Raw genomic sequence first — 17,377 nt, forward strand, 5'->3', positions numbered from 1 at the left:
ACATTTGCTCGTAAATGTCTAAACTCACCAAAAATGACATTCGGTAGCTCCTATATATGTATAACTTAATGAGCTGGATTGCCTGTCTTTGCAATTTGTTTATTTTCATTTGCGCTTATTAGCATATTTAGCTAGCAGCCTCCATGGAAATTCGCTATTACTTGTGCTAATTTTGTTAATCTGTAACAGATGCCCAACGGGCTTTTTTGTGTGTGCGTTTTTTGGTGCCCCCTTGTGTACGAAGCCAGTAATACCGTAAATACCAGGATGAGAGAAGGATGATATGAACATCTGAATACTACCAATCCTACCAGGGACCATAGTGCTCTGGTTAAAAACAGTGCGCTATGTAGGGAATAGGGTGTCATTAGGGACGTAACCATAGTTTAATAGCCTGATGAAAGGGTTTGGCTCAGTGTCTGGCTCCTTGTTTACCGCAAACCTCATATCTGATCTATACAGAACATTTATATACTCTTCTGTAGTTTCTCCCTACAGTACTGGCTCTTTCCCCCTTTTCCTCTCTCCATTGATCTCTTGCTATCTCTCTTTTTTTTCAGTAGAAAATAAATGTGTTTGAAAATGACATTTTAAAAGTCTTCCTTGATAGCAATGCCCTTTATCTGACCTTCAGGTAGCATCCTTGCTAGGTGTATGTTGATGACACTGAACACTAAGCGAGTCTCTCCCTCTGTGTGTGTGTGTGTGTGTGTGTGTGTGTGTGTGTGTGTGTGTGTGTGTGTGTGTGTGTGTGTGTGTGTGTGTGTGTGTGTGTGTGTGTGTGTGTGTGTGTGTGTGTGTGTGTGTGTGTGTGTGTGTGTGTGTGTTTGCTGACAGGGCAGAAACGCACGGCCGGGGCAGTGAGCCTTAACACGCGTGTTAAAATGTTCCTGTTCGTTCCTTGTAATACACCAGAGGTTAGAATGAGGGTTACGGATGTAAACACCTTGTATCCATAAGATGGTGACAGACACCCGCCAAAAGACCAGGGTCTCTGAATGGATGTGTGGGTACCCAGATTCAGATGTTTCCTTGCCCCCCCCCCCCCCCCTCATCAGTTGCCCATCCCTGGGCTAGATGCTCTATAATACACAATAATCATATACGATTACATTATAACCCACCTGTGTAACTACCCCACCTCTCTAACTACCCCACCTATGTAACTACCCCACCTATGTAACTACCCCACCTGTGTAACTACCCCACCTATGTAACTACCCCACCTCTGTAACTACCCCACCTGTGTAACTACCCCACCTATGTAACTACCCCACCTCTGTAACTACCCCACCTGTGTAACTACCCCACCTGTGTAACTACCCCACCTATGTAACTACCCCACCTCTGTAACTACCCCACCTGTGTAACTACCCCACCTATGTAACTACCCCACCTGTGTAACTACCCCACCTATGTAACTACCCCACCTGTGTAACTACCCCACCTATGTAACTACCCCACCTGTGTAACTACCCCACCTGTGTAACTACCCCACCTGTGTAACTACCCCACCTCTGTAACTACCCCACCTGTGTAACTACCCCACCTCTGTAACTACCCCACCTGTGTAACTACCCCACCTATGTAACTACCCCACCTGTGTAACTACCCCACCTATGTAACTACCCCACCTGTGTAACTACCCCACCTATGTAACTACCCCACCTGTGTAACTACCCCACCTGTGTAACTACCCCACCTATGTAACTACCCCACCTGTGTAACTACCCCACCTATGTAACTACCCCACCTCTGTAACTACCCCACCTCTGTAACTACCCCACCTGTGTAACTACCCCACCTCTGTAACTAGGAGGTAAATATAATATTTTAGTGCTACTTAAAAGGGTCAATCTGCAGTAACAAACAAAACATAATCCATGACAGTCCCTTTTAATACATTGCTGGGATTTTGGGACCGATCTCTATCAGGGAGTAGCAAACCGGGCCCAAATCCAGGCCTAGATGCTTCTGACCTGTCTATATTTGGGGGGGGGGGGGGGGGGGGGCGTCTGTCCTCTGTTGTGCCAAAACGAAAACCAGACCTAGTCAATTAACCTTGACTTCAACGATCCATCCGCTGTCATCGTTGACTTAAAAGGGCAATTGCACCACTTTTCAACCTCATATTGATTATCTCAAGCACCATACCAGTGTCTACATATGTGAAAACAACCAATCTATGATCTGTGGTTAAAAAGATGAAAAGAAAAGTCCTAAAAAAAGAATATATATATATATATATATATATATATATATATATGCTTCTCTGTGACATCATGGGGTAGGATTAAAAGTTGTTTTTTAAAACAGACAGAGGGCGTTTGGCTGAATCTGGGTACAGCCAGTATGTTCTCACTCCCCCACGTCACTGCAAATCGCACAGTGTTTGAAAATCGTTGGTTTTTAAAAAATATATATATTTTTTTTTACTTTTAATGATGTCATCGGGTAGAGATTAATGTAAATGAGGTTGAAAAGTGGTGGAATTTCACTTTAAAATTTTAACTCAATGGGCGCTAACATGATCTTTAAAAAGGAAAATGCTCGACAAGGGAAGAAAAGGTTTAAAAATAGGCCCCCCCTTATATGCGTCCCAAACGGTGCCCTACACCCTATATAGTGCACTAGTGGCCAAAGGGCTTTGGTCTAAAGTAGTACACTATATAGGGAGTAGGCTGGGCCGTTTCAGGCTCCCAGCAACGTCTGTTTCCACTTTCCTCCCAATCCAGAGATGCCCTGTAAAACATCAGTGTAAATGGTTCATAATGCCACCAGTGGACTCTGAAACAGCAGACCTGCTTTCAATCAGCAGTCAGATTACTGGTGTATTAGGCCCAGGACGTAAAGACAGGGAGCTACGTCACCTCTGTCCTACACAGCAACGATGCTGACAGCATGGAATAGGACTATACACCTAACTACTGTAGTCTCCTTACTGACAGCATGGAACAGAACAGGACTATAAACCTAACTACTGTAGTCTCCTTACTGACAGCATGGAACAGGACTATACACCTAACTACTGTAGTCTCCTTACTGACAGCATGGAACAGAACAGGACTATAAACCTAACTACTGTAGTCTCCTTACTGACAGCATGGAACAGAACAGGACTATAAACCTAACTACTATAGTCTCCTAACTGACAGCATGGAACAGAACAGGACAATACACCTAACTACTGTAGTCTCCTTACTGACAGCATGGAATAGGACTATAAACCTAACTACTGTAGTCTCCTTACTGACAGCATGGAACAGGACTATACACCTAACTACTGTAGTCTCCTTACTGACAGCATGGAATAGGACTATAAACCTAACTACTGTAGTCTCCTTACTGACAGCATGGAATAGGACTATACACCTAACTACTGTAGTCTCCTTACTGACAGCATGGAACAGAACAGGGCTATAAACCTAACTACTGTAGTCTCCTTACTGACAGCATGGAACAGGACTATAAACCTAACTACTGTAGTCTCCTTACTGACAGCATGGAACAGAACAGGACTATAAACCTAACTACTGTAGTCTCCTTACTGACAGCATGGAACAGGACTATAAACCTAACTACTGTAGTCTCCTTACTGACAGCATGGAACAGAACAGGACTATAAACCTAACTACTGTAGTCTCCTTACTGACAGCATAGAACAGAACAGGACTATAAACCTAACTACTGTAGTCTCCTTACTGACAGCATGGAACAGGACTATAAACCTAACTACTGTAGTCTCCTTACTGACAGCATAGAACAGAACAGGACTATGAACCTAACTACTGTAGTCTCCTTACTGACAGCATGGAACAGGACTATAAACCTAACTACTGTAGTCTCCTTACTAACAGCATGGAACAGAACAGGACTATACACCTAACTACTGTAGTCTCCTTACTGACAGCATGGAACAGAACAGGACTATAAACCTAACTACTGTAGTCTCCTTACTGACAGCATGGAACAGGACTATAAACCTAACTACTGTAGTCTCCTTACTGACAGCATGGAACAGGACTATAAACCTAACTACTGTAGTCTCCTTACTGACAGCATGGAACAGGACTATAAACCTAACTACTGTAGTCTCCTTACTAACAGCATGGAACAGAACAGGACTATACACCTAACTACTGTAGTCTCCTTACTGACAGCATGGAACAGAACAGGACTATACACCTAACTACTGTAGTCTCCTTACTGACAGCATGGAACAGGACTATAAACCTAACTACTGTAGTCTCCTTACTAACAGCATGGAACAGAACAGGACTATACACCTAACTACTGTAGTCTCCTTACTAACAGCATGGAACAGAACAGGACTATACACCTAACTACTGTAGTCTCCTTACTGACAGCATGGAACAGAACAGGACTATAAACCTAACTACTGTAGTCTCCTTACTGACAGCATGGAACAGAACAGGACTATAAACCTAACTACTGTAGTCTCCTTACTGACAGCATGGAACAGAACAGGACTATAAACCTAACTACTGTAGTCTCCTAACTGACAGCATGGAACAGAACAGGACAATACACCTAACTACTGTAGTCTCCTTACTGACAGCATGGAATAGGACTATAAACCTAACTACTGTAGTCTCCTTACTGACAGCATGGAACAGGACTATACACCTAACTACTGTAGTCTCCTTACTGACAGCATGGAATAGGACTATAAACCTAACTACTGTAGTCTCCTTACTGACAGCATGGAATAGGACTATACACCTAACTACTGTAGTCTCCTTACTGACAGCATGGAACAGAACAGGACTATAAACCTAACTACTGTAGTCTCCTTACTGACAGCATGGAACAGAACAGGACTATAAACCGAACTACTGTAGTCTCCTTACTAACAGCATAGAACAGAACAGGACTATAAACCTAACTACTGTAGTCTCCTTACTGACAGCATGGAACAGGACTATAAACCTAACTACTGTAGTCTCCTTACTAACAGCATGGAACAGAACAGGACTATAAACCTAACTACTGTAGTCTCCTTACTGACAGCATGGAACAGGACTATAAACCTAACTACTGTAGTCTCCTTACTAACAGCATGGAACAGGACTATAAACCTAACTACCGTAGTCTCCTTACTGACAGGATGGAACAGAACAGGACTATAAACCTAACTACTGTAGTCTCCTTACTGACAGCATAGAACAGAACAGGACTATAAACCTAACTACTGTAGTCTCCTTACTGACAGCATGGAACAGGACTATAAACCTAACTACTGTAGTCTCCTAACTGACAGCATGGAACAGAACAGGACTATAAACCTAACTACTGTAGTCTCCTTACTGACAGCATAGAACAGAACAGGACTATAAACCTAACTACTGTAGTCTCCTTACTGACAGCATGGAACAGGACTATAAACCTAACTACTGTAGTCTCCTTACTGACAGCATAGAACAGAACAGGACTATAAACCTAACTACTGTAGTCTCCTTACTGACAGCATGGAACAGGACTATAAACCTAACTACTGTAGTCTCCTTACTGACAGCATGGAACAGGACTACAAACCTAACTACTGTAGTCTCCTTACTGACAGCATAGAACAGAACAGGACTATAAACCTAACTACTGTAGTCTCCTTACTGACAGCATGGAACAGAACAGGACTATAAACCTAACTACTGTAGTCTCCTTACTGACAGCATGGAACAGGACTATAAACCTAACTACTGTAGTCTCCTTACTGACAGCATAGAACAGAACAGGACTATAAACCTAACTACTGTAGTCTCCTTACTGACAGCATGGAACAGGACTATAAACCTAACTACTGTAGTCTCCTTACTGACAGGATGGAACAGGACTGTATGATAAAAAGTAGCTCCTGTCATAGAATAAGGTATTAAAAGTAATTGAAAAGGATGTCTGTGACGTAGGTTTAGGTCTACTGTTCAAGTTGTGATGCTGGACTGCCTGTACACGAGAGAGAGCTTAACCGTCCTGCTGAAAAGAAGCACTTACAAAACCATTTAGCAACATGTCTTTATTCTAATGTGTCTCATTGTGAGATCCAAACAGAAGAAAAACACATTCAAGGACAAACCTTGACCAGACGCATCTCCTCAGCCAAAACAAACAGACAGAAATCCCTTTATTTCAAATCCAATAATGCAACTAAATAAGATGTTGGACTGTTAGTTGGTTCTGAAAGTTTTCTGGATTTGCACTTATCCAGCCTACTTATCCAGCCTACTTATCCAGCCTACTCATCCAGCCTATTTATCCAGTCTACTTATCCAGCCTACTTATCCAGCCTATTTATCCAGTCTACTTATCCAGCCTACTTATCCAGCCTACTTATCCAGCCTATTTATCCAGACTACTTATCCAGACTACTTATCCAGACTACTTATCCAGCCTGCTTCTCCAGCCTGCTTCTCCAGCCTGCTTCTCCAGCCTATTTATCCAGTCTACTTATCCAGCCTGCTTCTCCAGCCTACTTATCCAGCCTATTTATCCAGCCTACTTATCCAGCCTACTTATCCAGCCTACTTGCAAGTAAATAAATATAATTTGCTATTTTGATGTTGTTTTTAAATATGTGATTTTATCTGCATGTACTCTAGGCTGATTACCGCTAAATGAATTGCTTCATTGTGGACATTCAAGTTTTCTGAATGTGAATCTGAAGGTCTAACCCGTTAGATTTAGGATGCCTGGAAGGTCTATCCCCCCCCCTCCCCCCTTCTCCCCGGGACTTACCAGATCCAGCTCAGACCGGATCTGCTGGTTCTTACGGTCTGTTGCTGGTTCCTCAGTGCCAACACCACAGCAACACCATGCAGTCAGTCAGCCGTCTCTGAGTGTGTGTGTGTGTGTGTGTGTGTGTGTGTGTGTGTGTGTGTGTGTGTGTGTGTGTGTGTGTGTGTGTGTGTGTGTGTGTGTGTGTGTGTGTGTGTGTGTGTGTGTGTGTGTGTCGTCTCTTAATCCCCTGTACTATAAACTGTAGACGCCCCATCACACACACACACACACACACACACACACACACACACACACACACACACACACACACACACACACACACACACACACACACACACACACACACACACACATACCCACACACACACAAACGCGTGCGCCATCTGTCCGCCACACACAAACACACTCCACCACCGCAGACCAACACACTGCAGGCACAACCTCTCATTAGGCACAGCAGGGCTGAAATTACCCTGAAATTACATGGAAACCAGGACTTTTTCCCATAGACAGGTTAGCTGACAACGTCACGAAGACGATGCACACCCTTCATGAGTCTTCCTCTTCCTCATATAGAAACCACGAGTCTTCCTCATATACAAATCATGATTCTTCCTCATATACAAACCACGAGTCTTCCTCATATAAAAACCACGAGTCTTCCTCAAATAGAAACCATGGAGAAAGCAGGAGTCTGCTAGGAGAGGGTTTGCTGAACGCCGGGTGGTTTTTCAGCAACCGTGTGTGTGTGTGTGTGTGTGTGTGTGTGTGTGTGTGTGTGTGTGTGTGTGTGTGTGTGTGTGTGTGTGTGTGTGTGTGTGTGTGTGTGTGTTTTGTGGCTCTTTAACAGCGCCAATCAGCCTGCCTGCCTGCCTGGATACATTGTGCCAGGGAGGAAGCAGAGCCATATGCTCTGGCTTTGTGGTCACAGGCCCCTGCCCTGCCTAGCCCTGCCCTGCCTAGCCCTGCCCTGCCTAGCCCTGCCCTGCCTAGCCCTGCCCTGCCTAGCCCTGCCCTGCCTAGCCCAGCCCAAACCCTCCCCAAATACACCAAACCCTCACCAACACACCAAACCCTCACCAACACACCAAACCCTCACCAACACAGCACACTCCTCTTCATAGATACTACCTACCAGGTTCTGGTACTGCACCTCCCCCTCACAGACAAGACAATACTCACCAACAGCAGCCCAGTCACTTAAATGATTGACAGGCCTTGTTCCACCCCTAGAGCCAGTCGATGACACCACAGGTGTTTTATTGACGATGGAATGTTCCCCCTCTCTACCCACTCGTTCAACGTTCCCCCTCTCTACCCACTCGTTCAACGTTCCCTTTCTCTACCCACTCGTTCAACGTTCCCCCTCTCTACCCACTCGTTCAACGTTCCCTTTCTCTACCCACTCGTTCAACGTTCCCCCTCTCTACCCATTCGTTCAACGTTCCCCCTCTCTACCCACTCGTTCAACGTTCCCCCTCTCTACCCACTCGTTCAACGTTCCCCCTCTCTACCCACTCGTTCAACGTTCCCCCTCTCTACCCACTCGTTCAACGTTCCCTCTCTCTACCCACTCGTTCAACGTTCCCTCTCTCTACCCACTCGTTCAACGTTCCCTCTCTCTACCCACTCGTTCAACGTTCCCCCTCTCTACCCACTCGTTCAACGTTCCCTCTCTCTACCCACTCGTTCAACGTTCCCCCTCTCTACCCACTCGTTCAACGTTCCCTCTCTCTACCCACTCGTTCAACGTTCCCCCTCTCTACCCACTCGTTCAACGTTCCCCCTCTCTACCCACCCGTTCAACGTTCCCCCTCTCTCCCCACTCGTTCAACGTTCCCCCTCTCTACCCACTCGTTCAACGTTCCCCCTCTCTACCCACTCGTTCAACGTTCCCCCTCTCTCCCCACTCGTTCAACGTTCCCCCTCTCTACCCACTCGTTCAACGTTCCCTCTCTCTACCCACTCGTTCAACGTTCCCTCTCTCTACCCACTCGTTCAACATTCCCCTTTCTACCCACTCGTTCAACGTTCCCCCTCTCTAACTCGTTCAACGTTCCCTCTCTCTACCCACTCGTTCAACGTTCCTCCTCTGTGTCCTTTCATTCCACTGTGACTAGTGACAGTGGCTGCTTGTTTTTTCCCAGGGAGACACTGACTGTAAACAATGACAAATACTATTTTTTGTTTTACAAATGTTCAACCATGTAGTGAAATAACAATTTAAATGGGTCTAAACACTGGGAGAGAAAGAAAATTAACATTCACATTTTTAAATGTTAGTCATTTAGCAGACGCTCTTATCCAGAGCCCCTTATTTATATTGTTGTCATACACCACACACAAAACAACTATAAGTTACTTTGTTCTCTCTCAGTCAGAGAGAACTTAGCTGTGCTGCTAGCTAGACAGTACACACACAGAACGAGGCTATGCAGCAAGATGTGCCCCTTAATTCAATTTCACTAAACTTCTGATGCAATTCCAAGAAACCAACCAAGCCAGCCCTGCCCTCTCATTACCTTTGGCTCTCTACTGGGTCACTGCCTAGTAGGGCGGTCCCTGACTAAAAACAATCTTAGTCGACCGAGAGTCGTCTGTTCTTTCGACCAATCGACTGGTCGACATTTTTAAAAAATTAAAAAACGTGTATTTTTCCATCCTGTTTGAATAAAATCACATATATGTATGGTACTGAGCTTGTCTGATGCTTTAAGCACCGCCAATAAAAATTAAGACACACAAATTACTAAAGAGGGATCCAGAGATCAATATAGCCTAACCAGAAGAAATTAACCCCCTACCAGACCCTCATCCTCCCACTGTTGCCGGCCTTCACAGATTCTACCATTATGCTCCTGAAGTTACCGGTAATAAGCTATACCAGCTGTCAGCAACCTTTTCCATTTGGCGTGCCAAGTTATCCTACCATTTCTACTGATCTGCGTGCCAAGTTATCCTACCATTTCTACTGATCTGCGTGCCAAGTTATCCTACCATTTCTACTGATCTGCGTGCCAAGTTATCCTACCATTTCTACTGATCTGCGTGCCAAGTTATCCTACCATTTCTACTGATCTGCGTGCCAAGTTATCCTACCATTTCTACTGATCCGTGTGCCAAGTTATCCTACCATTTCTACTGATCCGCGTGCCAAGTTATCCTACCATTTCTACTGATCCGCGTGCCAAGTTATCCTACCATTTCTACTGATACGAATGCCAAGTTATCCTACCATTTCTACTGATCTGCGTGCCAGTTATCCTACCATTTCTACTGATCTGCATGCCAAGTTATCCTACCATTTCTACTGATCCGCGTGCCAAGTTATCCTACCATTTCTACTGATACGAATGCCAAGTTATCCTACCATTTCTACTGATCTGCGTGCCAGTTATCCTACCATTTCTACTGATCTGCATGCCAAGTTATCCTACCATTTCTACTGATCCGCGTGCCAAGTTATCCTACCATTTCTACTGATCCGCGTGCCAAGTTATCCTACCATTTCTACTGATCCGCGTGCCAAGTTATCCTACCATTTCTACTGATCTGCGTGCCAAGTTATCCTACCATTTCTACTGATCCGCGTGCCAAGTTATCCTACCATTTCTACTGATCCACGTGCCAAGTTATCCTACCATTTCTACTGATCTGCGTGCCAAGTTATCCTACCATTTCTACTGATCTGCGTGCCAAGTTATCCTACCATTTCTACTGATCTGCGTGCCAAGTTATCCTACCATTTCTACTGATCTGCGTGCCAAGTTATCCTACCATTTCTACTGATCTGCATGCCAAGTTATCCTACCATTTCTACTTATCCGCGTGCCAAGTTATCCTACCATTTCTACTGATCTGCGTGCCAAGTTATCCTACCATTTCTACTGATCCGCGTGCCAAGTTATCATTTTTATATAAACACTTTCATGGAACAGTTTAATTTAATTTAAAATAAAGTCTCCATGTCTCAAAATCTATGTCATGTGGTTAATCAAAATTCTATCGAAATGAAAATGGTACAAATCTAAAAGTAACTTCTATTGCCGATATGTAAAAAAAAAGACTGCATAAAGCCAACAAATAAAAACATTGCAGTCCGCAGGTAGAAAATATCCTGATAAAAAAATAAATATCCTACTAATCACATTGGCTATGCATGGCATGTCTGCAAAGAACTTGGTATATGGTATATTTCTGGTGCCCTGGGACGGACACAGCTGTAGACTATTTGAGCAAGGAATAAGAAGTAATCAGGTAGGCCTATTTTATGACGTTTCCACCGGATCAGACATGACATTTTTTCCCCTTTTCATGCCGAGTGGCTATCGAAAGAGAGAGAGCTAGGAAATATTTTTCAAATAGGCTACGTTGAGGAACTCTTGTCATTGGGGTGTAAAAACAGACTTTGTTTACTTGCTGTTTAAGGCAAAGGGGAAAAATACTTTTAAGAAGCTCCACTGTGATGGTTCCGTGACAGTTTCAGGTCCCCAAATGGGCACATTTATAGGCCTACATTTGCACGCAGGTCAAGTAGCCTAGGCCTATTTTCTATGTGTAATCAGGGCCAGGTAGCCTATAGGCCTATTTTCTATGTGTAATCAGCTGCGTGTCCTTATTGAAGATTGACAGGAGCGCTCCAAATGGAATGAAATATACAAAAAAAAACTCACAAGTGTAGCCTAGGTTGTTCGCTCTGTAAACAACATGTCCACTCCAACAATGACAACGGTAAGACTGTAATAATAATATATTCAACACATGAACAGAAATGACCATAATCAAACAAACATTGTAGATGATAAATTATGGGAAGTAACGGTAAATGTACTACTAGTGGTACTGGTGTGTCATCCCCGCGGCCTCCGCAATGGACTAGTCCACTCAGACAGGCAATGGACTAGTCCACTCAGACAGGCAATGGACTAGTCCACTCAGACAGGCAATGGACTAGTCCACTCAGACAGGTGTGAAGCAGACAGGTGACTCGTGTGCCATACTTTTTAAAATGTTATTATATATATATATATCTGCCACTGCTCGACTAAAAAAGAAAAATGTCAGATGACCAAAAGCCTATCAACCAAACAATGTACCAGTGGACTAAATGGTGTCAACCCTTCTACCCATCGCTAATAGCTATAATCTGTCACAGACCTTACTATAAGGAAAGGAATACAGTTAGTCTCTATAGTGTCAGTCAGGAAGAACACCCTCATATGTCTCGTATGTGGGGTCCCTTCTTAAAATAACTCATACGTCTCCACTGGAGGAAAGCGTGTGTGTGTGTGTGGCTTACATTTTGCACCAAAGGCTTAGCCAGCAGAACTAAGCAGTATGAACAGAGAACACCCACAGACAAAATACTCATTGGTTTATTATTTATATTAATATATTTTTTATTTTATTTAACCTTTATTTAACTAAGCAAGTCAGTTAAGAACAAATTCTTATTTACAATGACGGCCTACCAAAAGGCCTCCTGCGGGGACGGGGGCTGGGATTAAACATTTTATAAATAAAGGACAAAACACGCACCCCGACAAGAGAGACAACACTACATAAAGAGAGACCTAAGACAACATAGCAAGGCAGCGACACATGACAACACAGCGTGGTCGCAACACAACATAACAACAACATGGTAGCGACACAACATGGTAGCAGCACAAAACATGGTACAAACATTATTGGGCACAGACAACAGCACAAAGGGCAAGAAGGTAGAGACAACAATACATCACACAAAGCAGCCACAACTGTCAGTAAGAGTGTCCATGATTGAGTCTTTGAATGAAGAGATTGAGATAAAACTGTCCAGTTTGAGTGTTTGATGCAGCTCGTTCCATTCGCTAGCAGCAGCGAACTGAAAAGACGAGCGACTCAGGGATGTGCGCGCTTTGGGGATCTTTAACAGAATGTGACTGGCAGAACGGGTGTTGTATGTGGAGGATGAGGGCTGCAGTAGATATCTCAGAGAGGGAGGAGGGGGGCCTAAGAGGGTTTTATAAATAAGCATCAACCAGGTGGTCTTGCAATGGGTATACAGAGATGACCAGTTTACAGAGTATAGAGTGCAGTGATGTGTCCTATAAGGAGCATTGGTGGCAAATCTGATGGCCGAAATGGTAAAGAACATCTAGCCGCTCGAGAGCACCCTTACCTGCCAATCTTTTTTTTTAAAGCTTGCTAACAGCCAGAACTGTGTAGTAGGTCTTCACGGGTCCACCCGAACCCGAATACCCGAGACCCAACAGGGATCCTATGTAACTACAGCTGATAGACCCGAGTGGACCCGAACACGGCTCTGCATAGCCTATAACATATTTATTTGTACGCTAATAAAAGGTACATGTATTGACTTACAGAAGACCTAGCCAACATACAATATAAAGACCTATTCATCAACCAGAAGAACAACTTGGCTGATAAACATCTTTTTTTTTTGTCACTCGGGTCCAATCGAGACGGGAACAGGTCCCCATTTTATTAGTTTTATTTTACTGATCGGGTCTGATCCGGTCAGGGTCCAAGAAAGTCTACTGTGAAGTGTAGCATTTACAGTATCAGAAAGTGTATCCCCGTCCACTCTCAGATCATTATAACACTTCATTACACAGTTATTACAACGTTGTCATTCTACAGCAGCAAATGATGTCGAAGCGGTTCAAGGGTGTTTCTACACTGGCTGTAAAGACCTTGTCAAATATACTGAACAAAAAAATATATAAAAACACAACATGCAACAATTTCAAATATTTTACTACTGAGTTACAGTTCATATAAGGAAAATCAGTCAATTGAAATAAATTAATTAGGCACTAATCTATGGATTTCACATGACTGGGCAGGGGGTGCAGCCATAGGCTCTCCTACTGGGGAGCCAGGCCCAGCCAATCAGAAATAGTTTCCCCCCACAAAAGGTCTTTATTACAGACAGAAATACTCCTTAGTACCCCCCTTGCCCCCCCTCCCCCCAGAGGATCCAACAGGCAATGTTCCCTCTAAACTGCAGGCATGCGCAGCGCGCACCTCCTCCAGGAATGCCACACAGAGACTGAACTTCACTGAGTTCGCCCCATTAGTTTGTACTATATAGATCCAACGGTTTTTTTCTGTGATCGAATCAGCATTATATTAGCTTCTTTTCACTGCAACAAAAACAAATCTAACTTTGCAAGATTGCGTCTGTGATGTCATTGTAGGCAGAAGGCAGAGCCCGAGCGTAACGGAGTAGAATTCTATTGGCTTGGGTAGCCCACGAGCCGTCTTTTAAACACTTTTTTAATCACTTGCCAGTGAAAGCGTTTTTCAGATCAGATCAGAGCGCAGAGCCTGTGCACATTTGATGATATTCTTTGCTAGTTATTAGCCCAGTTATAGATAAGTATACGTCAGCAATGGGGAGTTACTGCTTCCTACAAGAGCACAAAACATGTAGGCTACATTTCAAACTGTCGTTGAAAAGCCAGTCAGGTAAAAAAGGTTACGTCTTAATTAAAGGGACAGTGTTGTATTTTGAGACAGGCTTGAATATGCAAATAAGCCAATAGTCAGAGGGCTAGCCTACATTGTCTAATTCTCTGTATGGTAATAATAATACATTGTATTTTGTAAAGTGGTTTCTTGCATCATACAACACGATGCAATGTACAGTCACCTATGTGGCCCATGGTGTTACAGACCAAGTTTAAAAAATCATCAATTCATGTCAAGTCCTTCATAATGTAAAAACTATTTTTTAAAGTATCATGCAATGTAGGCCTGCATTGAACACCACATATGGGCTACTGTAGGCTATATCATTGAAATCAAAAGCTATTTCCATGTGAAAATGTTATGAGAATTGCTCCATTGGTTTTGTTGGTAGGCCTACATTATGCTCCAATAACCACAATAGCCTATTGGCTACAGTTTAAAACCGTAAGGGTACAGCTTCAGTGTTCACTGGGGGGAAAAAATTCTCACACGGTTCAAGTTTCCGCTCACAAAACCTAAAACACTGTTGGAGGCAGTTTACGGTAGAGAAATAAACAATAACAGGTCTGGTGGACGTTCCTGCGTGCCAATGTCACGCGCCCTCAAAGCTTGAGACATCTGTGGCATTGTGTTGTGAGATAAAACTGCACATTTAAAAGTGTCCTTTTATTGTCCCCGACACAAAGTGCACCTGTGTAATGATCATGCCATTCAATCAGCTACTTGATATGCCACACCTGTCAACTGAATGGATTATCTTGGAAAATGAGAAATGCTCACTAACAGGGATATAAACAAATGTGTGTACAAAATGTGAGCGAAATAAGCTCTTTGTAGGTATGGAACATTGAGGAATTTTTTTTCTTCAGCTCATGAAACATGGGTGCAACACTTTATATGTTGCGTTTATATTTTTCTTCATTGTAAGTCTCTCACCTCTGCCTGCTCTCAGATGGTCAAGAAGCGAGTCATTATCAGTTTTATCATAGAACATTTGTCGATGAGCAAATCCATGACAGATTGGTTGAAACGTCGCCAATATACATCGGTTGAACGAATTGTGAGGGGGGAAAAGTGCATCTTATTCTTGTACCTAAATTGTATAAGCTAAATGAGTAGCCTTCCTTTCTAACACAGCAACGGCATTGGTTGTATCTGCCGACTCACACTGGTTGTATCTGCCGACTCACACTGGTTGTATCTGCCGACTCACACTGGTTGTATCTGCCGACTCACACTGGTTGTATCTGCCGACTCACACTGGTTGTATCTGCCGACTCACACTGCATGCAGGTGGAATTCTCGTTTATTCTCCCGAAATAATATACTAGTCCTATAATCACCGAGGGAGAGGTGGTGAGTAGCCTGAATCAGGCAACAAAAAAGGTTAATGAATAGGCTTGAGGTGCACCGCTTCGGAAGCGGTTTCAAAACAGTAGCCATGGAGATATTATTAACAATTCAAAAGTAATTCACTGTTAGAGCATCCCAATGTCAACTACAGAGAGAATCAACAAGAAATTCGATTATGCCAACATACGAACATTTTACCCACAATAACATTTGTACAGAATAGCTCCCGCCCATCCTTTTGCAGTATTCAGCATGAAGATATTCTATTACGGGGTAAAATATATATGACTGCAGATCTACAGGAAGATGACAACACTGTTCATATACAAAATTGAAGTATATTATTTGCACTGTAGCGACACATTTCAGATATACATTAATTTCAAACTCGCATAGCAAGCTAAACCTTTGAGAAACGAACAACAGCACGCTGCCCAAGCCAATAGTCCTGCAACCGCAACTCAAGCAGCAAACCGTTAAACTCTACACACCAAGCACGAATGCATGCAGAATGTGCACAACCGTGCAATTCGTTAACGACAACTAGCTAACTAAGCTAGAAAACTAACTACCTAGCTTTTTATATTAAATTTAAACCATTGCCCTTTCACAAATGCAACACAATATAATAATATACCTAGCTGAGTTTACTCAACTCCATATTACAGGGATCTAGCTAAACTAGAGCTAGAATATAGTTACCAAGCTAGTTATGGATGAAACCAGCAACTAAACAGCACCAGTGCACAGACTGCATGCGTGGCTAACTGGTTGGTTAACGGGTCTGTCTGGCAGACTGATTAACTAGCTAATTTAGCTAACCCGATTTGATTAGCTAGCTAACGTTAGAGATTAAACAACAAGCTAAATTATCAGTTGGTCACATGAAACTGCCCTTTTTCTACCTTGGAAAATGTATTCTCTTCCAAAATATGTAATTTATTCAATGCCATTCCAACTTATACTCAAAACGTTCCACCCAAGACTGCATAAGAATTGCGATGCAACCTTGTAAGGGGGGCAAGAGCAAAAAATAAACATAACGGTGTAGCTAACGTTACTCACTGTTTCTCTGCTCGCCCCGAAACAACTTCGTTCGGTCACCCCCTTCCGCAGTTGGTAAGGTAAAAATCCACTTTTCAAAACGTCGAGAAGCCAACCAACCTTCCAAGTAAATCAGAATAGAACGGAGCTAAGGAGTCCTCTTCTTTAGCTAGTAAGAGTGCACCACGCGGTAGAATAATCCTGGGTTAACAAAATTGTCGTTAATATAATGCCTTGAATAAGGAGCAAATATCTTCTGAAGATTTAAGTTCCGCCTTCCTTTTGAAGAAGCAGTTCTAGCTAACTACTTGCATGTTCATAGTCTCTCCACCGTGGTACACTCCGTCGGTAAGGAGTTATTTCTTCTTTCGTCCCCCTTCAGTCACGCTTCTGCCGCTCGGCTCGCTCACAGGTTGGAAACGAGGGTTTTCGGCAGCGCTCGGATTTGCTCGGCTCCCAACGGAAATATTAGATACCCATTGTTATTATTTATTTTGGTCTATCACACACGTTGCTCTAATGTTGAATTTCCAAGCGATATTATATGATGGTTATTTTTATAATAAAAAATAATCATAACTATTGTTATTTCTTACATTATTAGCCCAGAACGTTTTGTGTGTGTGTGTTACACAAGCATTTCACTACACCTGTAATAACATCTGCCAAATATGTGTATGTGACCAATACAATTTGATTTGTATTATTGTCACAATAACACAATTACTATACAAAAATGTCTGCAAGT

The 17,377-nt window shown here is 43.1% G+C and overlaps 1 protein-coding gene across 13 annotated transcripts in view; it reads right to left on the reverse strand.

Moving 5' to 3' along the window:
* LOC139550147 (receptor-type tyrosine-protein phosphatase F) overlaps positions 1 to 17,015 on the reverse strand; it is a 498,277-nt gene extending 481,262 nt beyond the window's left edge. For 11 of the 13 annotated variants that reach the window (XM_071360808.1, XM_071360817.1, XM_071360813.1 and 8 more), the window contains exon 1: positions 16,651 to 17,015. The gene's annotated coding sequence lies outside the window, so the exon portion shown is untranslated. The remainder of the gene's footprint in view (positions 1 to 16,650) is intronic. The other 2 variants (XM_071360819.1, XM_071360815.1) reach the window with 1 other exon arrangement.
* Positions 17,016 to 17,377: the final 362 nt, after the last annotated feature.

Source organism: Salvelinus alpinus, chromosome 23, assembly GCF_045679555.1.
Source record: "Salvelinus alpinus chromosome 23, SLU_Salpinus.1, whole genome shotgun sequence".
Taxonomy (NCBI): Eukaryota; Metazoa; Chordata; class Actinopteri; order Salmoniformes; family Salmonidae; genus Salvelinus; species Salvelinus alpinus.